Raw genomic sequence first — 23,627 nt, 5'->3', positions numbered from 1 at the left:
CTTTTCCCTTCCAAGGCTTTAAGGTTTAGCCCAGAAGTATTCTCACTGGCACCTCTCTCACCAGCTTACTCTGCTATGACCCCGAAAACAATGCTGAAAGAAAAAGACATTCCAGCCATAAATGCCAACTTTCAGGTTGGCAGGAGGGGTAGGTTCTGCAGGTCCAACTGCAGCGTCAGAAAAAGGAGGAACCGAGGTGCCTCCTTCTAATGAAACATGCTGCTCTGGTCAGAAGGGGAGTGAGGCCGCTAGATGGGCACAGAGGCCGTCCATCCAGAGGGTGTGGGCGGTCCTAGCACTGTGGCACAGTGACAGTGAACTTGTAAAACCAAGAGCCAAAAACGGAATGACTCCGCCCACCTCTTACAGTTTTTTAAAGGAAAGCAGACTTGTGTCCCATTTTCTTTTACAATCTCCTGCCCTTCGACCCATTCTCAGACTGAGCAAATAGTGACTAAACTTTACCAGTAAATGCTGGGGAAGTTGTAACAAGCCCGCTCAGTTTCAGACGGTCTCATACTTCCCCAAGTGCCCCTGCAAGGTGGAAAGATCTGTGCAAATCAGTGAGTGAGGCAAAGAAGTAATACAACCACAGAAGCCCCTTCGGAAGCCTGAAACTAGCCGGCTTTGGGATTTGATTTGCCCGGTAAAGGTCACACTATTAAGAGAGGCTCTGTTTCACTGCCCTTCTTTAAATGGGCCTGTTAAGTGCAATTTATCTGTGTAATTACGGGCTATTAACTCCTTTTATGAGCATCCTAAACTCCAGGTGATGCCGTTGCCTCCCACTCAGGGGCACTTGTACGGGGAAGTAGAAAGGTGAGCAGAACGGATCGATAAGGGGTTCAGCTTCCGGCTTCCTGTTGAAACACCACTTCTCCAGGAGGCTGGGCGACACTGAGGGTCCCAGGGTGGGCTCCCATCCCCACCCGGGCCCCGCCCGACTTCTCAGTTCACGCCTCCCACCAGGCCGCCTGCTCCAAGCCGTGTGTGCATCCAGCAAGACGCATGGGCAGACCCATGCACACACGTGACCTTTTTAACTAAGGGTAATTTTCAGCCAAAGGGATGATGACCACAGCCTCCTCGGCCTTGCATTAGCCCCACAGTAACACACAACAAGCAGCACCTCTGACTCATTCGTCGCCGGCAAAACCTGCCACCCTCAGATACAGACAATGCAAAGTTGTCTGGGTCTCAACAATTCTCACTTCTGGACGGAGCCAAGAGGACTCCCCAGAGCACGCAGAGGAAGCTGCTGGGCGTGCTGACAAGAGCAGTCTAAAGGGAAAAGCTGACACACCCTGCATCCACCTGCTATGGCGCTGGCTCCTCAGACATGGGTTTGTCCTGACCTAAATAGGACAAATCAGAAAGTGACAAGACGGATGGGGCTTTGGGGAGAAGCCAGTCCAGGCCCCCATTTACAGGTGACAAAAGTGAGGCCCAGGGCTTCCCTGGTGGCGCAGTGGTTGAGAGTCCGCCTGCCGATGCAGGGGACATGGGTTCGTGCCCCGGTCCAGGAAGATCCCACGTGCCGTGGAGCGGCTAGGCCTGTGAGCCATGGCCGCTGAGCATGCGCGTCCGGAGCCTGTGCTCCGCAACGGGAGAGGCCACAACGGTGAGAGGACCCCGTACCGCAAAAAAAAAAAGAAAAAGTGAGGCCCAGAGGAGCAGGGAAACGTCCAATGTGTCTGAGGTAGGAGAGAGCCAGGACTGGCTAGAACTCAGGTTCCCTGATTCCCACCTAAGCCATTTGTAAACTCCTTGAAGATGGGCATCGGGACTTACTCATCTCTGTTACCTCAAGTCTAAGCGCAGTGCTCAAGATAAAAATGAAGAAAAAGACAGCAGCTAATAAGGCACCACTGCCTGCCTGACATGACAAGCACTGTCACAGTAGGGAAACTTACTCAGTAGGGAGACCCTGGCATCAATGCTCATTCTGCCACTCACTGACTGTATGAGGCAGAAAAACTGGCCCCCAAAGATATAGTCACTTTTTAGTTCTTAGAACCTGTGAATATTACCTCGGGTGGCAAAAGATGTGATTAGGTCAAGGATCTTGAGAGTAGGAGCTTAGCCTGGATTATCCAGGTGGGCCCATAAATACAATGACATGTATCCTGATAAGAGGGATGCAGGAGATGGGAGACAGAAGAGGAGAAGACACAGATACACACAGAGAAGATATGAAGATGAAGTCAGAGACTAGAGAGATTCAGCCACAAGCCACCTGTGTGACCTTGGCAAGTTTCTTGACCTCTCTGAGGCTCCATTTCCCCCTGCAAGAGATGAGCTTGCTAGCATGACAACCTCAGGGTTGAAGGAGGATAAAGTGAGTACATATTTGTAAAGCACTTAGATAGAACAGCGCATGGCAAAGAGCAAATGCTTCATAAGTGCTTGTCAAATAAATAAAATAACTTGTTGTTACTTCTAAATCTCCAAGCAATGACAGCAGTAGACACAGAGCAACGCTTCCTCTAGCTTATGGCGACCTCACAAACATCTGGAAAATACTCCACTTGGCAGCAGGCCAGGCCTCTGAGCTCCCGTGGCGGTCACAGTGCATTAGGGTCTTTGGTAACTCACGATGTTATTTATTGAGGCCTGATGCCTCTCAACTCCTTTCCTGCAGCGTTCTTTCTGGGCTGCAGTGGGGGTGGGTGTTGGTCACAGAGTAGTGAAACAAGCTAAGAATTACCAGCCCTTTGGCCCAGCAGTTCCACTTCTAAGAATGCACCCTACAGACATGGTCACGTGTCCCCAAAGACTGGCAGACGTGCTCATTCTTTGCAGTAACGAAAAACTGGAAACTACCGAAATACCCACCCAAAGGGGAAAGGTTAAATCAAGTATGGTACCCCCTAAATGGAAGAGTTAACATACCATTAAAATTAATGCGAATGCCTGTAGTTCTGAAGGAGCAGTGGTCACTAGAAGCTGTGGAATCAGACAAACCCTGGCATCAAGGCTCATTCTGCCACTCACTGACTGTATGAGGCAGAAAAACTGGCCCCCAAAGATATAGTCACTTTTCAGTTCTTAGAACCTGTGAATATTACCTCGGGTGGCAAAAGATGTGATTAGGTCAAGGATCTTGAGAGTAGGAGCTTAGCCTGGATTATCCAGGTGGGCCCATAAATACAATGACATGTATCCTGATAAGAGGGATGCAGGAGATTGGAGACAGAAGAGGAGAAGGCACAGATACACACAGAGAAGGTATGAAGATGGAGTCAGAGACTGGAGAGATACAGCCACAAGCCAAGGAATGCTGGCAGCCACCAGAGGAAGCTGAGAGAGGAAAGAAATAGATTCTCCCAATGCAGCTAGAAGTTGGTATACTGTGAAAAAAAGAAAAAGAGATTCACCCCTAGAGCCTCTGGAAGGAGTGTGACCCGTGACACATTGATTCTGGACTTTCGACTCCAGAACTGTGAGAGAATACATCTCTGATGTTCTAAGCCACCAAGGTTGTGGGAATTTGTTATTGCAGCCAACAGAAAGAGAATATACTCACTCTGTGTCCCTGAACCGCTCTAAACTGCAGTCTCTACATCTAAAACACGGGAACTTGGAGAGTTGTGGTGCCGATGAGAAAGATTATCTACGAGGCGCTTGACATGGTTCCCGGAACTATGCAGGTGCTACCACAGGTGCAGTGGCGGTTCAGAGCAAAGGGGCCAGAGCCAGGCCCCACGTCACCACTTCCAGCCAAGGCAGGCGATTTCGGATTGGTGGGGGGCTGGATGAGATGATTCAAGTAAGGCTTAAAATAGTCTTGGTATGCGGCAAGTACTCGATACATGCTACCTATTGTTTATTTTTATTACTGCCACCATCACTGCTGTATTAGCTCAGTCTGCTATAACCAAATGCCACAGATGGGATGGTTAAAGCAACAGAAATTTATTTTCTCGCAGTTCAGGAGACGCAAGTTCAAGATCAAGGCGTCAGCAAGGTCGGTTTCTCCTGAGGCCTCTCTCCTTGGCTTGCAGATGGTCACCTTCTCCCTGTGTCCTCACGTGGCCTTTCCTCTGTGTATATGCATCCCCTGTGTCTCTTTGTGTGTCCAAATCTTCTCTTCTTATGAGGACACCAGTCAGATTGGATTAGGGCCCACCCTAACAAGCTCATTTTAACTCAGTCACCTCTGTAAAGGCCCCATCTCCAAATACAGTCACATTCGAAAGTACTAGGGGCTAGGTCTCAACACATGAATTTGGGGGGGACACACTTCAGCTACAACCACCACCATCATCATTGTCACCGCCACAAAACCTTCTTTGCCTAAAGTCTCTGAGTTACAGAAGCCACAGTGTCTCAGTAGATATTCCCTTGTGAAGGACCGATGAGGTTACTAACATTTAGAAAAAATGTGCTTCTAAGATGGTTTAAGGGGTTAAGTTTCGGGTGCTGGAAGCATTCACTTCAGTAATCTGGAAAGCCGGGGTCCTGTGTCCATGAAGCGTGAGGCAGTTAGAGGGTTACTGGGTGCTGTCACTGGCCTTGCTCTCCCAGGCTCACTGCACAGGGGTCTCTTTGGAAACCTCTGCACTCACGATCCAGAATGTGTCTCTTGGAGAAAAAGAATGTGGCTTCTTGCCTTCTCCTCCCAGCTTCCAGGGCCAGGGCACGGGGAGGGGTTGCAGCTTTCGGACCAGGCCAGTAGGCAGAAGAAGGTGGTACACTCAGTGGAAAATGCAAATGAATTCTACTAAGGCTCCAACCCTCGACTCTGAAAAGGGAAGTAGGACCATGGCACAACTTAAAATAAAGAAGTGGGTGGCTTATAATGACTCTGAGGCTTCCAGGAAAAAGCCATTCTGAGTGTAAATAACAAAGAAGTCAAAGAAAACTGGGTACTCAGTCTGATGTGGCCGCCCAGAAAATGGAAAACGAGGAGAAACCAGTTCCCAGGGAAACCAGACAGAAAGCCCATCTGACACGTCCCCCCACCCCCGCCCCCAGGAGACCCCGCAGGCAGGAAGCCCAGTGTGGAGCTCCTTCCCTGGGACACAAACACAGAAATGAAGAGGCAATGTCCTTAAGCTGCGTCAGGATTTAGATACTGTCATTCAACTTCACCCATCCATTCTCCAACTGTGGCCAGAGAGATCTTTATAATGATGAGAGCGGAGAATGACAGCACGTTTGCTGAGGGCGAAGTAAGGTGCAGGCACTGGACATGTATTATCTCGGTGTTTCTAGAATAAATTTAGGGGATCTTGACCAAAAACCTTTAATGATATAGATTAGAACAGAAAATATCAGAGTGCACTGCATTTGGGAGAAACGTGTATATTACACGTGTACTCGTACTGAGTCTAAATGTACCAGTATTTCCTACTGTCTGTAACGTTCAAAATGTTTGGAAAGCCCTGTGTGCCATCGCCATCCCCATCTTACAGAGAAGGAAATGGAGGTGCTGCTTAGGACAAGAACCCGACAGCCCAGTGCCTGTGATGCTTATGGCTGATGTTGCTTCAATGACATCAAAGGCTCCCCACAGGTCTTAGAATAAATCCCCAAACCCCAACCTCACACTCTCACCTCCCTTCACTCTGCATGCCAACTCACTGACTTTCCTTCATTTCCCCTAATACCACCCACTCTTTCCTGCCCCAGGACCTTTGCACATGCTGTACCCTCTGTGTGAAATACTTCCCACTCACTTCTCCAGGCTCAAACTTATACACCCTTTATTGTCTAAACTTCCTTTGCTCAGAAAGGCCCTCCTCCCCCTCCCCCATGATCAGGTCACATCACCCCATAGAGCACCCTCCTCACCTCCTTTGTTGTCGTATCACAATCTACCCCAATAAATCACTACAGAATTGTTTCTTATTGTTTTTATGAGGTCCATAAGGTCAAGGACTATGTCTCTCTTGTTCTCAAGTGCATCCCCAGAGCTTGGTATAGTGCAGGAATTCCACAGATACTTGATAAATGAGCAAATGAACCAGCCCCCTGAGAGGTACTATTGCTGGGAGACACAGAAACTATAAGCGAGTGTCAGCTGAGGATACCAACACCTCAAATTACATACGGCTTTACTGTATGAAAACATCCTGGTATTGAAATCTGACAAACACGGGTTCAAATCCAGCCTCTACAATTTATTAACTGGGTGACCTGGATAAATGGCTCAACTTCTCTGAATCTCAGTTTCCTCATCTGTCAAATGACTGTGATACTTACCTCGATGTTGTTAACATTAAATGAGACAGCCCAGACCTTGGCCTGGCCCACAGTAGGGGTCCCCCAAATTGTAGCTAGTATTAAAATTTTTATAGAACACTGCTCTTCACGAAGCCCTCATAGGTCCCAAAAGGTGACACCCAGCCATGGTGTGGGGCAACAGGCACTCTCATGCCCTGCTGGAGGGACAGCAGTCTGGGGCAACTGCTATGGAGGGAAATTTGACAAGGTCTACCAAAATAACAACGGCTGTACCCTCAGACACAGCAAGTCTACTCCCAGTAATGTTATTCCAGGCATGTCAAGTGGCTTATGGAACCAGGGTTTTTACTACAGCCTTCTTCATAACAGCAATGGGTTGGGAAGACCCTAAATGCACAGCAACAGGGGACTGACTATGTCAACTATGGTATCCCATACTCTGGAATCTAAGAAAGAAGGGGAGAGACGGGGATGCTCTCCAGGGGACACTCTGAGTGAAGCGTGTTGAAAAGCTAAACATAGAATCATTTGTATATTAGGCTCCCGTCTACATAAAAAAGATGAAAAAGAGTATTTGCATATTTCATTGCATGAGCATAAAGTATCTCTGAAAGGACAAACCAGGAACTGGTAACACAGGTTTTCCCCAGGAAAGGAGCCGGGTGGTAGGGATACAGAGGGCAACACTTTTCTCTATAAACCCTTTTGTACCTTTTGAATTTTGAAACATGAAGATGCATTACGTATTCAAATAAATAAGTCAAAACAACAGTGACCACCTCCTACTTCCCTCCCTCCTCCAAAAGTAAAAATCAGTAGAACTTATATGATTTGCTCAAAGTCACTCAGCTATGGGGGGAAGTCAGGATTCAAACCTGGCTCCTGTTCCCCAGTGCAGCCCTCTATCCATAACTATCCATTCACTCATTCATTCAACGCAAATTTATCTATTCAGGAGCTGCCTTGTTAGGGATACGTGGGCCAGAAAATAAACCCTGGTAAGAAAAGAAGATGAAAGGAAGAACCAATTTCTTTCCGTCTTTGCATCATGCATCACAAACAAGCCCAAAGGGCTAAGCCTGGCACATCCCAGAGAGTGGGCAGGACCAACCCAGGCTAAAGGAGCCAGCCATTGCTCAATCCAATCTGGTTTTTGCCATCTCAGTATAAAAGCCCAACAGTCCCAGATCTGAATTTTCGAAGAGAAGCCCCAAATCCAGACTTTTTAAAATGTTGAAATCATTTGATATGTAAGTATTGGCAACTAATTCACCAGGCCGACTAACACTTTGGGGACCTCACATATAGGTTGGTGACCTTTATTTTATCCCATCGCAGCTATGACCACCAAACCTTCTCACACCTTTTACCCAGAGCCTAACGGGGGTGTAACGTAAGCCAGCACTTACCCAGCCGCTGTGGCCTTGGGTAAGTCACTTCCCTTCCCTAAATCTATTGACTTCTCAGCTAGTTAAGAGTTTGGCTTTGCTGATGGCCATGATAACCTCTCAGCATCACCAGCCATGCATTCAGTCCCTACCCTGTAAGCCACACAAAAACTGGGTGCCTTTGACAGACTTGGAGGGGGATCAGACCCTGACACAGTGCATACACAGAACCAGCCCTCGACCAATGCATCAGCTCCTACCTGCCACATCATCTAGTTGACCAGCCTCTTTAACCAATCAGTTCTCTCTCTTATCTCACTCTTACCCCATCATCAATTCCTCGGTAGAGCCACAAGCAACCCCCCACCCCCATATCACATACACACCGAGGTATACTCTTCACCAAGGAGAGCCAGCAGCACCTGGGATTTCACTAAAAGAAACACACACCAAACAGAACCCTCTAAGCCAACCTAGGAAACCAGATTTGAACTACCCAGCCTCCGCCCATGGGATGGAAACCAAGTCAGAAGTAGGTTTTTAAGAGCAGTGGGACCATTTTGCAAATCAATTGCCTACCACGCCGATTTTACTATTGGTGTTGCTCTTAAGAATATACTAACCATCGTCAGGGGCTGGTCATGACGGTGGCATGGGGCCGGGCCTCTACAGGCATCTATCACCTTAGTTCATTTCCACCCTAAACCAACCTACAGGAAGTAGGTTTTGTTATTCCCATTTTGCAGAGGAAGAAACTGAAGCCTGGAAATTAACTTGCCCAAGGTCAGAAGACTACTAAGCGGGACCAAAAGTCAAATCCTACCTGATTCCAGGGCCTGAACTCCCAACCCTCTGTTTTAACAGCATTCCCGTCTGCCACACAGTCACCACCCATGCCTTCCCTTCTCAACCATCACCCACAGCTTCTTACCAGGTTCAGGCAGCCTGTATGCTCTGTCCCTTACAGGAAGGAAGCTTCGTTTCTTCATGGTACCTTCAAGCGAGCTGAAGTCATTGTGTTTACTTGTTCACTGTCTGACTGGCCCCGAGAGCACGTAAGTTCCTTAAAGACCTGTAAGACCTTGCTTGTCTCGTTCACTGCTGTATCCCGCTATGAACACAGTGCTGGGCACATAAAAGGTGCCCAGTAAATAATTTTGAATGATGGGATGAAATGTGGACTTCTAAGCCAGCAGAAAGAGCAGAAAAATGCCCTTCCTTCTGCCTGAACTGGGGTCCGCCTTAGCATTATTGGACCTGGGTCACGCGGGCACAGAGTCCTGGGTCTGCACGCTGGTCAGTGGATCCTACAAACACAGCAGAGGAAGGTGACTGCCGCAGAGCACAGCACACTCGTTGGGATTGAGGACAAAACTTCGCAACTTTGAGGAGACAAAAGACAGCCGAGAGACAGACACTCCCACAAACAAGAAAATGTTAAGGGTCAAGTCTGGACTATGGAAAAGGCTCAACAGGAAGAATGAGGCAACTTTCTCAGCGCTCCACTGGAAACCGAGCGCAGACAGAAGAGTCTGGGAGCCTGAATCTGTGCAAGAGTAAATATCGGCACCAACAGGGTGCAGGCGCGTGTTTCTCTGTTTCAAAGTGTTGCCTAAATGTCCACAGGACTCAGAGCACTGACAATTCAGATCCATCTAGAAGTGATTATTTCATCCCATCGTCATCATCACCCAGGCCTCAAACCACAGTATAATCACCAGAAAAATCCCCTCCTGTGATACAAGTCAAGCAGAACTGTGGGGAATAACCACACATCTTATCTACTCCTCTATAAGCCTCACTTTGAAGAGGGAGGTTCTTGGAGTGCAAATTGTTTGGGTGTGGCCTATAAACACCACCCAGAGCAATTCTGCAGTGCCTCCCAGATGATAAACCAAAAGGCTAGACACCAGCAGTAGCCGAGACCGACCGTGATGTCTGCAATTACATCGCTGACATGGAACATACATAAATCCCTGGGGGGTGACAGCGGTCAAAAGCTACTGTCTGGCAGCCAACAAGAGTTTTCAGTGTGGGGAAATGTGCTCTAGATTAACACGTGCGATTTATTAAAAATTAGCTTCACTCTCCCGTTGCAGAAACAGGATGGAGTGCTTTTTCGTAAGAAAAGGAGATGGAGGGAAAGGGCACTTCTTCCTATGTCATGGGGCCAAGTGTAAACAGCACTGGATAGAGAGTCAGAAGCCTGAAGGGGCTCTTGGGATATGATCATTTCAGGGAGGTCATGAGTTCGATTCAAGTTCATGCAACCACCACATGTTAGAAGGTCCGCTGTGTGCCAAGATCTAAGTAGAGGAAGCCATATGGGGCAAAGAAGAATAAAGTATCTGCCCCCAAGGGGCTCAGGGGCTCGCAGGAAATACTCAGAAGTAATGTCATAAATGCAAGTCGACACTGAGGGCTGTAACTGAATATGGACAGTTGAGACAAGATTGACGCACAAAGGTTAAATCACCTTCTCCAGTTACAAAGTAAAGTTAATGAAAGGTCAACCGAAAATACATGCTCTCCATTTTCTTGTGTTTCTCTAAAGAATATGGGCGCTGGACACTGGAAAGGAAATTTGGGGAAGGAAAAGCAAGCTTTCATAGGTAAAGCTCAATGAGTATCCTTTTTTTTTTCATCTGTGACAGAAAAGGATGGGACAAAATATCACATTTTAATAAATAGCTAGTGAGCATCCACTACCCAGGATGCAAAGATGAGCCAGATGTTGTCCTACCAGTGATAAAGAAAAGAGAAAAAAGGACTAGTAATTTGGTCACGATGAAAGAAAAACACAGGAAGGCCTAAAGCTGAGATGGCAAACTCAGTGCCTACAGGGGCCAAGGCAGAAAACACAACCACGCTTAGAAGGCCAGGTGGGGACCATACCAAACTAAAGAGAACATTCAGTCTGCTTTTTGTATTTTTAAAGAAAAACTGGAAACCTGTGTTTATATGTCAAATCGCCCAATTTTTAAATACTGGAAAAAAAATCTTTTTTTTTTTTTCAAAACACGACTCAAACCAAACAAGACGTTTCTGATGCCAAAGTTTGGCTCCCGGGCTGCCAGTTTTTGACTGCAGAAAAACACGCACAGCTCCTAACTACCAGCGCTGGAGGAATAACGAGGGAAAAGTGTGGAGGTCACTTAGGCAGACCTGTGGGAAGATGAATCCAGTCCTGGGAAAAATAAATAAAGTAATTGAACAAATAAAATAAAACTCCAGGGGCCTGTGGTATAACACTCACCACTGACATCTGCACAGCACTTTATACAGTCAGCCTTACATATCTGCGGGTTCTGAGCCCTCGGGTACAGAGGGCCGAATGTAAAGAACTTTAGCATCCTTGGATTTCGGTATAGGGAAGCGGGGAGAGGTCCTGGAACCAGTGCCCTGCAGATACTGAGGGATGACTGTAGTTTCTAAAGCTCATTTTCATGTCACCTCAGTTGACCTTCCCAACAACCCTCGGAAGTAGGCATCATTATGACCTCTATCTTAGAAGTGAAGAGTTTCTGGTTGGGAGGCCAGAGGAACAACTGGTCCCACAGCTATGGAAGGATAATAGCACCACGACTCAAGTCTGGGACTAGTACTTTTCCAGAACTTCAGAGAAGAACTCCAGACTATTGTATTTTCTAGACATCTTCCAGGGGATTCTGAGGTACAGCCAGGATTGATAACACTGTTCTAGGGAGAACCAATGTTCTCAACCAGGGGTGATTTTGCCCTCCTCTCCTCCTGCAGGAGACATTCAGCAACGTCTGGAGGTATTTTTTGGCTGCCATACTGGGGAGGTGTGAAGGGTACTACAGGCATCTAGCAGGTAGAGGTCGGGGATGCTGTTAAACTTCCTACAATGCACAGGACAGCTTCCCACAACAAAGAATTGTCCAGCCCCAAGTGTCAATAGGGCCAAGGTTGAGAGACCCTGGTCCAGACTCTAGTGCCTGGCTACATAACCAGCAACCTGAGAATCAGCGGAGTCAGCATCACCTGGGAGCTTGTTAGTCATTCAGGCCCCAACCCAGACCCACTGAATCAGGTTCTGTGGCTTAACAAGATCCCCAGCCGTGTGTGCACTTGGAGAAGCACTGCTCTAAACCACACTTCCTTGGCCATCACAGAATTTTAGAATAGGAAGGAACCTTCGCAGGAGACCAATCTCCTTATTTTGTAGAGAGGAACACTGAGCAACTGGCCCAGGGTCAGACAGCTTGCCCACAGCAGAGTCGGGATCAGATTCCAGATCTCAAATGCCCGACCTGTGTTGTCTCCAAGATGCCAGTTAGGACCAATGTGTGCCCTCTCTGAACAACTGTCCCCTCTGCAAAGTTGATTCCAACCTTTGGGGGTGTCTTGGGGGCTTTTCTGAAGCCTGAAAGGAATCGATTATCCTGTTGGTCAAGTTTTTTTTTTTTTTAATTATCTCAGAACACTGCCAAGGATTACCATGTTCACCCACTACTTTTGCATCCAGATATTTTACAATGAAAGTGGCCATACAGCTGCATAGTGGTGGACTCCAGCGGCCAGCAAGCTGTAGTGGAGTTCTCCAAAATGACAGTAGCAGCTGACGTGCTCTCCCCCAAAGACATCTGGGGAATGATGCTGAACCCGTTCCAGAGGAGTATTTAGAGTTCAACAGCAAGCGTAAAAGGGTTTACACGGAGGATTTACGCAGCTGAGGTCACGAGCAGGTTGTAACAGGGTTTGAGGCAGCTTAGTTCAGAATAATACAGACACACATCAGAGGTCTTACTGGATTTTTGCCCCCAGTCCTTGGGAAGAAGAGGAAAACAAATTCCTTCACGTATTCTCCCAGGCTCAGCTTAAATGGACATATACTCTAGTTTCTGAATGGCCAAGGGAGCCCCTAAGTGTCCCCTTAATCCTAGTATTTGCTAGAAACCTAACTGCTGTCACAGATGCCTTCAACAAAACACAGAACTTGGCCTGTGTCCAAAAGAACCAGCAAAGTTGAAGGAACTTCTGTAAGAAACGAGAGAAGCAAGAAACTGGAGGTGTTGCTGGTGTTTGGTGATCAGCTAAAGTGAAACCAGAACACTGATGAGTGCCTGAGAGAAATCTCACATTTACACCCTAAAATTGAGGTGAGGGAAAGAGAATGAAAGCTTAGAGGTAAATACACGCTTTTTGTAACATATGATTATATGCAAAATAAACTGTACAAATAATTATGAGAGGCTGTTTGGGCAGTGGCAGGGGTAGATGTCGACCTGGATTTTCCATAGGCCATGGTCAAGAGGGAGAGAGATCTCTCCAGAACCCTTCTGGGCACAGTTCACCATAAGCACAGCAGGGCTGGGAAGAGGGAGAGGCGAGTGAGGCATCTCTCTCAGGGCCACGCTCTTGATGTCTCACTTGCCTGAGCTCAGTCCCAGCCCCAAAGCACACACACCACCCGCTTTGATAAAGAACACTCATATTTTTGACTCAAAGCTTCCACACAGAGTAAAGGTGGCTGATTTTCATTCTAAGCCTAACTTTTTACTACAGAGAAAAATACGCGAGCCATACTCCACCCTGAAAGCCTAACATAGGTGTCTCTACATTTCTGACAAAGAACTCGGTTAACTGACTCGCTCTCCAGCCAGCCAGTGCCGGCTGAACCTGGCTATGAGCTTCCGCTTTTTAACCAGGCCAGTATATAATAATATCATTTATTATCCTGTTACAGAAATGTAATATTTTTTAAAGGGAGGAGGCAGAGAATGTCCTCCACACATTTGAAGAATATATAAAAAGCCCCCAAACTTCCAGAATATGTTAAGGCTGCAACTATCAGAAGGGCCAAAAAAAAAAGAGAAAGAAAGAAAAAAAGTCAGCTTAAATTTAATAGACCATTTAAATTCCTAGTTGATGGTAATTAGAGAGCAAGCAGTATTTCTTTAAACGGCTGCTAGACAGAGCTTAATCCAATTTAGATAATCACTAACCTTCGCTCTTTTTTTTTCTCCCTCTTTCTCTTTCTCGCCTCTAAATGAAATCCAAGGATTGATCTACAAAGGCCATAAACTGGCAAAACGTAAGAAAAGAATAAAGAGAGAGACTGGGCGACTGTTACCTCAAAGAGCCGAGTCCAATTAAAATGGAAACAGGTCTCACGGACTCCCTGATTTATATCGACTATAACCTGGGGTTTCTAACAAGGCCTCTTCACAACAGAAGCCATGCCAAGGGAGGTGGCAGTACTTCCTCCCCCATTTTCCCCTCTCAGCACCTTGTCGGGCAGGCTAATCACCAGGTCTTGCCGAGCAATGTGACAGCCATCCCCAGCCAGACCAATGCCAGTAATTCTTAAATTCACAATACCTTCTGGGCCTCTCTCCTTCTTCCATGGGATAACTACTGTCAGAATTATCCAGACTGTCCCTTTAGTTCCTCCATTGTTCACCCAACTCCTGTGCCCTCATTTTAGTGCTACCACACTGCTCTGATCCAGAAACTTCCAGAAACTTCCATGTGAACAAGTAGGACCTTCTTGAGTACTTGGGACCCTGGGTTCTTCATGGAAGGCCTTCAAGGGTAGATATCAAAATGAACTAGAAAGAACAAGGGGCTTTAGTTAATAGCTGTGTGACATCAGGAAAGTAATTAACCTCTCTGAGCCTTCATTTTCACATCTTAAAATAGAGAAAAGAATAGCTACCTGCACAGTTGTTGGGAGGTTCAAATAACATTACCATGGCTGGACCTGGCTCACAGTTATTGCCCAGTAAATAAGTTGGCTCGTTTAACTGTACAAGTTTCAAGGTAAACCTTGCCTTGGATCTTCAGCCCCTGACAAAAGCGTAAATAACTCAAGTTCACCTCTGATGCCCCATTATTGCTTTGTATCATCTATGCTCCCAACCTCCTTCTTAGCTCCAAAGGGGAATCTTCCCTTGTAAAACAGTACCTTCTGCTTAACAGGGTACCACTGTCTCTGTTCCAAAATTACTAACCTCATACCCCACACAAAGCCCACAAAATACTTTATTCCCGACTTTCAGCAACTGAAATATTAATTCCCACTGACTTGTTCACAAATGATACTTTCTATAAGCATTGCTTTTAGCAAGCATTTACATTTTGCACATACAGAGGCAACTCTAGGGAATAAACTTTCAATGATGAACGCTAAACACAGTAGGGATCTTTCATAGGACCTCACACTCTATTTCTCAAATCAATTCTGTATTGGTCTAGCTCTGCAAAAAAAGATGAACATGAAAAAGGCTACAATTCCAGAAAGATTTCAGTATATTTTACCTTGTACAAGGGCAATACAAAAGGAACGACCACAGCGGATTATACACATGCATAGCTACAAATTCCCTAAGATAGAGAAATCATTAAGAAATCCACAAAGCCCTCACTGATTTCAATTTTCTGCACATGAATGGTCTAAATGTTGCACATACATTGTCGATGAACGAATTGAAGATTATGACATTAGCTCTGGATTTCCAGCATGAAATTTTCAGTTGGCAGAGTGATAGTTTTCTAAAGACAAGACTGGGATTATTTTTTCCAGTTATTGAGCCACTCTGTGATATTATGTGACATTTAAAGAAAAAAGTCACCAAGTTAATCAACTATAAGACGATCTAATTAACGACTGAGGCCCTGAAAGGAAAGACATCTCCAGAACAGGCTGGCACTACAAGGCTGCAGTAACAGATCTGGAACCCATTCTCAGCTCCACCCCTGTGTGTGTTGCTTTGGACAAATTACTTAAGTTCTCTAAGCCTCAGTGGGCTTATCTATGTACTGCGGATATGATAGTACCTATTTCATCATTGTTTTGGTGCAGATTATATAATATTATCAGAGTCTGTTAGTGCAAAGTTTAAGACATATTAAGGCCACAATAGGCGCTTGCCCCCTTTTTTAAAATAAAGGGAACATTTTTGTAATGTTCAAACACAGACCATTACTGAAATTTCACCCATTGAAATAAATACACAGCCATGACCCTCTGGATCTGAAAGAAACGAGGTCTCCTTGAGAAATAATTTTGTCTATAAACTAAGCCCTTGAGAAAGAACCCAGTCAAACAAGCCTATTTCTAACGCCTTTCTTTCTTTTTTTTTTTTTTAAATCTGCATTTTATTAAGGACCACCTATGATGACAATGCCAATTTTGTTTGTTTGTTTTTGCGGTACGCGGGCCTCTCACTGCCGTGGCCTCTCCCATCACGGAGCACAGGCTCCAGACGCGCAGGCCCAGCGGCCATGGCCCACGGGCCCAGCCGCTCCGCGGCACGCGGGATCCTCCCGGACCGGGGCACGAACCCGCATCCCCTGCATTGGCAGGCGGACTCCCAACCACTGCGCCACCAGGGAAGCCCTCTAACGCCTTTCTGTTTTACACTACTCATGGTTCTGGCTGTCAGAAGCTTCAGTAAAACACCGAAAGGACAATGGTTGGAGCTGAAAAAACCAAAGACAACTTTGTGGACTGACCAAGCATTGTTTCCCTTATCTGCTACATTCTACAAAAACACTCTGAACAGCACCCTTGGTCAGATTCTTGGGCTGAATGCAACCAGAGAAGACGGGCCAGCCAGGTTCCACAGAGAGGAGGGCTGCACTTTCCTCAGTCTACTAGGAACCTCATCAGGGGCTAAATTTAAAATGTGGCTAAATTAGTTTCTGCAAGTTCCACCTCTCCTCCTGACCGGCTTGCTGCTTCACGTTGTCAGTAACAGCGCCTTCCAGCCAGAGAGCAATTTACCAGGGCGCAGCACCGTGAAATACTGCACCATGTAGGCCAGTGAAATGTCATGACTGCACCCACGACGGTCGCTAAAGGGCAGTCTCTGAGGCTTGATCAATTAGCACCCTTTGATGGGGGAGGGGCTGGGGATGGAGACAATCTGAAGTTGGCGTCCTTGACTGCTTTGGTCCTTTGCAATGGGTCATTTGGATTTGCACGTATCGTCTGGGCAAGAGGTCCAGAACTCTGCCCCAGCAAGGATGCCAGCAGACTCCGGCCCAGAACTATTTCCAAGCGAGTCTCCGGAGCAGACCTGCCGCTGAGCCGCCTCGCGTGAGCCTTCCGTCCTGTGGGGCGCATCGCAGTAATTGAAACCTTGCACTCCGCAGACTGTAGTGCGTCTATAAATACTCACCGCCTTACTGCTGACAAGCAAAACGCGGGCTCCCGGCACCGCGGGGGAAGAGGCGGTGGCATGTGACCAAAGGCAGGTGGGTAGAACAAGGGGAAAACCCTGTTGCCAACCACAGAGGCACCCCACAGCCGATTCCTGAAGCACGGTTTGCAAGTAACACAACCTGGTCTGCCCTCGGACGGCCGCCCCTCAGAAAAGGGGCGGAAGGCTGGGGACAAGAGGGTGCGGGCTGCAGGGGCGGAGGCTCCAGGGCGCCCCCTGTGCGCGCAAGGAGCTCTGCGCGCGCGCACAGTAGGCGCACAGGGTAAAGCCTCTCCAAAGGGAGGTCTGGCGGGAAAGGTGAAGCAGAAAGGGAATGCCGCCGGCGAGGAGAGCCGCCCGCCTCGCCGGGTCTCCGCAAGCTGCGCCCGGGCCCGCCCCAGTCGGCAGAAAGCGCACGTCCAGCGGCGCTCGGGACAAAGCGGCTCACTTCTCTGGCCTCCCCTCCCACGCCTCTCTCCGGAAAAGGGGGAAATGGCAGGAAAAGATGGGGTGTTTCGGGGCGCTGAATCGCCCGCGCCCGAGTAGGGGCAGCTCTTTAGATCTGCCCCTCAGGCCAAAGAGGAGAACGAGAAAGACCGACAAGCAAACTTTCTTTTTCGATCTCCTCGCACAGCCTGGGTCCCAGGATCGGCGGCGTCCCGCGTTCCACCCCACAGCGATCCCTCGCCCACCCTAAGGTGCGGACGCTGGGCGCGTTTCCCGCCCCCCCCCGCACCCCCCACGGTGGTCGCGAGCCCCTTCCTCTGTACCCGCCTGCAGCGTCCAATCGGAGGATCCTTAACCACGCGGGGGCCCCCACCCTGTTCCCCTCAAATGTAACGCTTTCCCCAAGGCCCCTCCCCGTGCCCCGCCGGATTGTGCCCGGTGTGCCCGGCGATTTTGTTCTCGATCCCGTGCCACTGCTGAGCCTGACTCCAGCCCCTCCCGAGTCACCTCGAGTCACGCACACCCTCAGCTCGCCTCCGCCCCAGACTCCGCGCGCCCAGGGAAAAGTTTCCGGTCTTCCCGAGAAAGTTTGCTCACCCGAGAGCAGTGAGCGACCTGGATGGCTCTCGCCGCCGCGCTCTGCTCAGCCTGCTTCTCTCCCTCCTCTCCCGGCTCTGCCCTCCGCGGGGTCCGGTCCAGACTCAAGTCCTCTCCCGCGCGAGTCCACAAACGCGGCGGCAGCGGAGCTCCCGGAGCCGAGCTGGTGACACGTTTCCCTCCTCTCTCATCTTACGACCTCCTCCTCCCCCCTCCTTCCTCCTCCTCCCACTTTTCCTGTCCTGTGCTCATCGCTTCAGTTTCTCTCCAACAGCCCCCATCCCAGCCCCATCTCACCCCCTCCCACCTCTCCTCCCCAGCAGCAACCCTCACCTTGCTAGGGAGGGGGGCAGGGGAAAGGGGGCGCCTGCGCTTAGATCCAGTTCAACACTTTCAGGAAATCCAGCGCTTTAACTTGAAAAGCTGGGGAGGATGCAACAGGTCATGGGAGCTTGGCTCTGCGTTCCCCTCGCACAAGACGAGACCCCCCCACCTACCTCCACCCCTACGAAGAGAAACTCTACCGAGAAGCCAAGGGAGTGATCCAGGGCGCACTAGAGAACGAGAGCTTGGGGCTTTTGTCGTTGCTTTAAGGAGCAGTCCTGAGGCTGATTCCAGGAGAAGTTGTTTTAAGTGCATCAATGAAAATATAATTCCAGTGAAGTCTCTCACTTAGATTTGCAAAACTCTCTTAAAATTCCCCAATTCTCTTTCCAACGGAAGGTTTAGTGAACTGGAGGGTCCTTCAGAGTTTGAAACAGCAGAAAACCAACCAATCCCCAAATTAAAAACAATGAAAAATTATTCTCAAAACTTTTTTTATTTTTGCAGGTGTTAAGAATTTGATGCAGCTGTTTTCAGGACTTACTGGCTTGCATAATTTCACCCTATGGCTGAGCAGGAAATACTTTACAAATGCTGCCCGTTCACACATCACACTTAGGCTTTGAAACCACAGTGACATTTACTGAAAAAAGATGTCTTTTTATGTCAAAACTGAGAGAAAAAAATTCGTGTTTATTTTGATCACTGTGACCTTACAAAACCGATGTAAGGGTGGCTGGTCAGAGTGTGCCCAAGGAGGGTTTCGTGAAGCTCTGGGTGCCCCCCTCCCTTGTCCAGTGATATCAGATAAAGCTAAAGTATTCTCAACAAACCCCAGGATAATAAAGAGACTTTAAACCTCATCCCAAGAATCAGACAATGAAAGGCACTGGACAAAGCACGTGCCTGGGAAAGAAACGCTTGAGAGGGCAGCGGTCAACGAGGAGACTTGGGAGATGCGTTGAAAAGCAGCTGTGTTGAGCATTTGAGAGCCAAAGCCTGGAGCCAGAAGGTCAGGGTTAGTCGACCACCATCTCTTACTAGTTGCATGATATTAGCCAACTTACTTAACCGCTATCCCTTAGTGTGCTACTATGAAAATGGGGATAAAAGTAGTAGCTAGCTCAGGGTTGTTATGAGGATTTAATGAATTTCATACAGAGAAAGTGCTTAGAATCTCTGCTGGGATTCAACAGATACTAAGCTATTATTATTACTATTATTATCCTGCAGGTCTGGGAAGTGGAAAGGGAGTCGTTCAATGAGGCCTACCCTATTCAGTCTATTTAAAATTGTAGCTCACTCTTCCCTCCCAATCCCCTTCATTCAACTCTACTCTTTCTTTTTTCCATTGTGTCTATCACCTTGTAGCATTTTATGTGATTTACTTTTTAAAAAAATTTATTGTCTCTCCCACCACCTCTTGTTTCTGCGCTAGAACATCAGCTCTACAAGAACGTGGATTTGCTCTGATACTACTCAAGATCCTAGGAGAGTTCCTGGCATATAGTATCTCCCCAGTATATATCATATGAAAGAATACGTGAATAGATTTCATTTAGCAAATTTATGCTATGCTGACTTCATGTGGTGGGTTGGACTCTGTGCAATAAGAAAAAACGTAATCACCAGGCTATCTGAGGATAAAAGTGGCTCCCTTTACACTCCCTGTAAAGAGAAGTATTCACAATATAGGCGATGCCAGCTTGGTGGGGACGCCATAAAAGAATATTCAAAGATTGGAAGGGAGGTTTAAAGAGGTTAAACTCTCTTCTAACCCTAAGGGTTTTGCTAATTTTGTGAACAGAATTTTCTTAAAATAAGAAGGAGCCAACATTTTGGTGCAAATCAGAGCTTTGCTCTAAGGACCATTAATACCAGTATATTATACTTGTCACCACCCACATTTTTACCAAGATTCTAACTAATATCAGTGGAACATTGCTTTTTCTTATTAAGAAATCGAATTTTGTTAGAAGAAACCAATACAGATCATGCTACTTAAATATTCATTTATGGAGGAGGAAATTCTAGTTCTTTATTAGATATATCAGTCACACAGCTTACCATGGCTACAGCCTCTGAAATGGAAGTTGGCCCAGTCAAGGTTCCTGCTGAAAGGGTAGGCCTTAGGCAGCCCCAGTGGTCACTGACCCAAATGCAGCCAAACTCTGTGATAAACTCCTCTGAGAAACTCTGGCCTGAAAAGGTACATTGGGCCAATCAGATTCCATTTCAGGAATGTGAAAACACACACACACACACACACACACACACACACACACACACACACACGTACCTAGTATCCAGAACAAAAGCTGAAAGGTCATGACTTTATCTGAACTCTAGTTTCTAAAAACTGTCTGTAGACTAACTAGATATATATTAGATGTATACTGTTTGAACCCCATGGTGTCAACATTTTCTAAATTACTTGCCAACACGTAAAAAGCAGCAAACTTCATGCAAAAATGTGGATTTTCAGCTTGCCTTGAAAAATCTGGATGACCTGGCATTGTCCATGGTGCAGGCCCGCACAGCCACAATTAGCTGGTGCGACGGTGCTTCTTTCCTGTTAAACAGGGCATGCACTTTCCAGTTTGCCACAAGCCCAGCCACTCCCTACTCTCTACTTCTCTTGTTCCCAGCCTGCTTCACCCACTTCCCTGCCACCCAGATGCAGCTAGAAAAGGGATGCTGGCATATAGTTGGAGGGGCAGGGGTGGGGGAGGGGGGCAGAGGTCTGAGTCAGCAGACATTATGTAAGAGGATGGCATTGGTTCAAACCATTTTTCTCCCAGCAAGAGAACGCCTTTATAAACAAACTTTGCATGGAATTGCAGAATTTGAATACTACTGAGGTGAAGGAAGCTATGGGGTAGGTGGGGAGGCAAGTGGGTGCAGGGAGCAGCAGAGGCCCTCACTAGGGCTGCCTTGGGATCAAAGCCACCATCCAATTCTTGCTCTTCCAGAGGTCTGTTGTTCCTACTTTTCCTTTGTTCCCATGACAATGCCTACCCCTCCCAATCCATTACTCATTTCTACCCCCCCAAGCCTAATCAGACCAAGTTTAGGAAGGGTTAGATGACTTGTCTAAAATTATACACAGACAAGGAAGGACAAAGCAGGGACCCTTAATGCCAATTCAGGACTCCTGTTCTATACTATACTCCCTCTTGGTCTCATTCACTGCTTTCCTCTCTAAATAATAATTTAAATTACTTCAATTTGCAGAAGCATAGCATGTGGTAGCTTGAGGGTCTGGTATATAATAGGTATGAAATAAATATCTGCTATATTTAGGTGTTTCCGCTCTGATCTCCAGTTCAGACCTCCTTCCATGACACCTCAGGGTCTCATATCGTATCATAAAAGTATTCCAATGAAGAAAAAAATCATCAAATCATTCCATAAGTTTTCTCCTCTTTATAGATAGAAAGCTGGAGGCCCAGAAAATCCAAGATCCTTTGCTAATGGCTGGTACAGAGCTTGCGAGGAGCACAGGTAGTTGCCCAGGCGTACGCAGTTTCGAACACATAGTTTTTCAGGTCCTTGGAGCTCTGGTCATAAAATAAGTTAATGTAGTTACTCATGATAAATGCCAATCTAGATACAGAACTTGCATAAGCCCTCAATATATGTCCACAGCACTGCACCATCCATAAAAACAGGACCATTTGAAAAATAAGCTCAGCATCTGATCTAACACTGGGGTATAAAATCAGTGACCTTTGGCCTAGCAGGAGGACTTAACACACCAATGAAAACCCTTGCTCTCCTTCTGCCCTCTCTTTAACTTCCACAGTAAGAAAAACTGAGAACCTTGAAGTTTGTTTTCGGGAAGAATTTTGGATGATACAAAAAACAATTGTTTTCATTCGCTTCATTCTTTGTTTGATAGCAATGGGCTGTTTCTGGTGTGTTGGGTTTTTTTCTATCAATTTTATCTTTTAGTATTGGGAAGTGCCTCTCCATTCTAAAGGGGTTGGTATTTAATTCAGTCTGAATGTGTTTTGAGAATAACTTGAATGAGCAAATCTTAAAAGTGAAAAGAACTTTAGCAATCCTACGTGAATTTTCCCCAGATAATCCAGACTTCAATTATTCCTTCCCACAATTCTAAGTCAGTCAGTTGGTCGACAAATATTGAACCATCACTTACTGGTGTCAGGTACTGGGGATGCCACAGTGAGCAAAAAAGACAAAGTCCCTGCCATCAAGAGGCAGAAAAAAAACAATAAACGTGGAAACGAACACATAAAGGTAGTTTCACATAATTTCAGGTACTGATCTGTGCTATGATGAGGATAAAATGGGGTATTAGAGTGATGGGAGGGAAAAAGAGAAATGCTTTATCTTTGGTTATCATGGATGGTCTCTCAGAGAAGGTAGCTTTGGAGTTGAGATTTAAATGATGACAAGAGGCAGCCATAGGAACAGAAGAATGTTCCAAACAGAAGAAAAGGTCAGTGTAGAGGCCTTGAGTCAAGAAGAAGCCTATCAAGTTAGAGGGATTAAAAGAAGGCAGTATGGTTGAAGCCTAGCAAACAGGTCCAAGAAAGAGATCAGGGTCAGATCATATGGGACCTGGTAAGTCATGGTAAGAGTTGGGTCACAGTGGGAAGTTATTGGAGGGTTTTAGGTAGGCAGTAATGTGATCTGATTTCTGTATTAGAAAGATCCCTCTGGCTGATATGTGGTTCATAAACTAGGAAAAGTGAGGGCTGGCAGTCCCTTAAAGGAGGTGGCCACAGTAGACCAAAGAAGAGATGGTGATGCCTGAATTAGTTTGAAGCAATAATGTTTGTAAAACATTATAGAATTAAAGATGATGAGACTTTCTGATAGATTGGATGTGTGAAGTAAAGACTACCATCATGGGTGGTACTTCCATTTTTTTGTTTGAGCAATGGGGTGGATAGTGGTACCATTTACTGAGATGGCAAGGGCAGGATGGAGAGTGAAGTTAGAAGGAGAATTAGTAGTTCTGCTTTAGCCATGTTATGTTTGAAATGCCTGAAGAGAGAGCCAAGCAGAGATGTTAAAGAGACATTGGAATATATGAGATGGCATTGAGGGCTAGAGAGAGAAATAGGAGACCTTTCGGTGTATATAGACGGTACTGAAAACCAAGGAACTAGGTATGATGCCTTGGACAGTATGAATGGAGAAGAGAAGCCAGGAAGAATAGAGGAGTCTAGTGAAAGAGGAGGAACCAGCAGAATAGAAAGAAATGAGTTGCTAATGAGACAGGGAAATCCAAGGGAGTGTGATATAGAAGCTTCGAGAAGATATTCCAAGAAGGAAGGATTGATCAAGTATGTCCAGTGCTGTCAAAATGTCGAGTAAAATGCAAACAGAGAATACCATTTCTTTGGCAAAATGTAGGTCATTGGTGACCTTGATAAGGGTCCTTTCAGGGGAGTGGTATGGAAGGAAATTCCATCAGAGTGGGCTGGGAAGAGAAAGAGAATTGAAGAAATGGAGAAAGGGAATACTTACAACTTTTTCA

The 23,627-nt window shown here is 46.7% G+C and overlaps 1 protein-coding gene across 8 annotated transcripts in view; it reads right to left on the bottom strand.

Moving 5' to 3' along the window:
- The window catches only part of PRR5L (proline rich 5 like), a 72,425-nt gene extending 52,221 nt beyond the window's left edge, over positions 1-20,204 (bottom strand). For 2 of the 8 annotated variants that reach the window (XM_024752552.1, XM_024752558.1), the window contains exon 1: positions 17,792-17,986. The gene's annotated coding sequence lies outside the window, so the exon portion shown is untranslated. Of the gene's footprint in view, positions 1-3,526; positions 3,959-8,200; positions 8,327-8,400; positions 8,486-8,508; positions 8,617-17,791; positions 17,987-20,182 lie in introns of those variants that run through there. The other 6 variants (XM_024752557.1, XM_024752559.1, XM_024752553.1 and 3 more) reach the window with 6 other exon arrangements.
- Positions 20,205-23,627: the final 3,423 nt, after the last annotated feature.

This window comes from Neophocaena asiaeorientalis, unplaced genomic scaffold (assembly GCF_003031525.2).
Source record: "Neophocaena asiaeorientalis asiaeorientalis breed wild unplaced genomic scaffold, Neophocaena_asiaeorientalis_V1.1 scaffold196, whole genome shotgun sequence".
NCBI classification, from domain to species: Eukaryota; Metazoa; Chordata; class Mammalia; order Artiodactyla; family Phocoenidae; genus Neophocaena; species Neophocaena asiaeorientalis.
The sequence above is the reverse complement of the archived record's forward strand: the minus strand, read 5'-3'. Positions and strand labels throughout refer to the sequence as shown.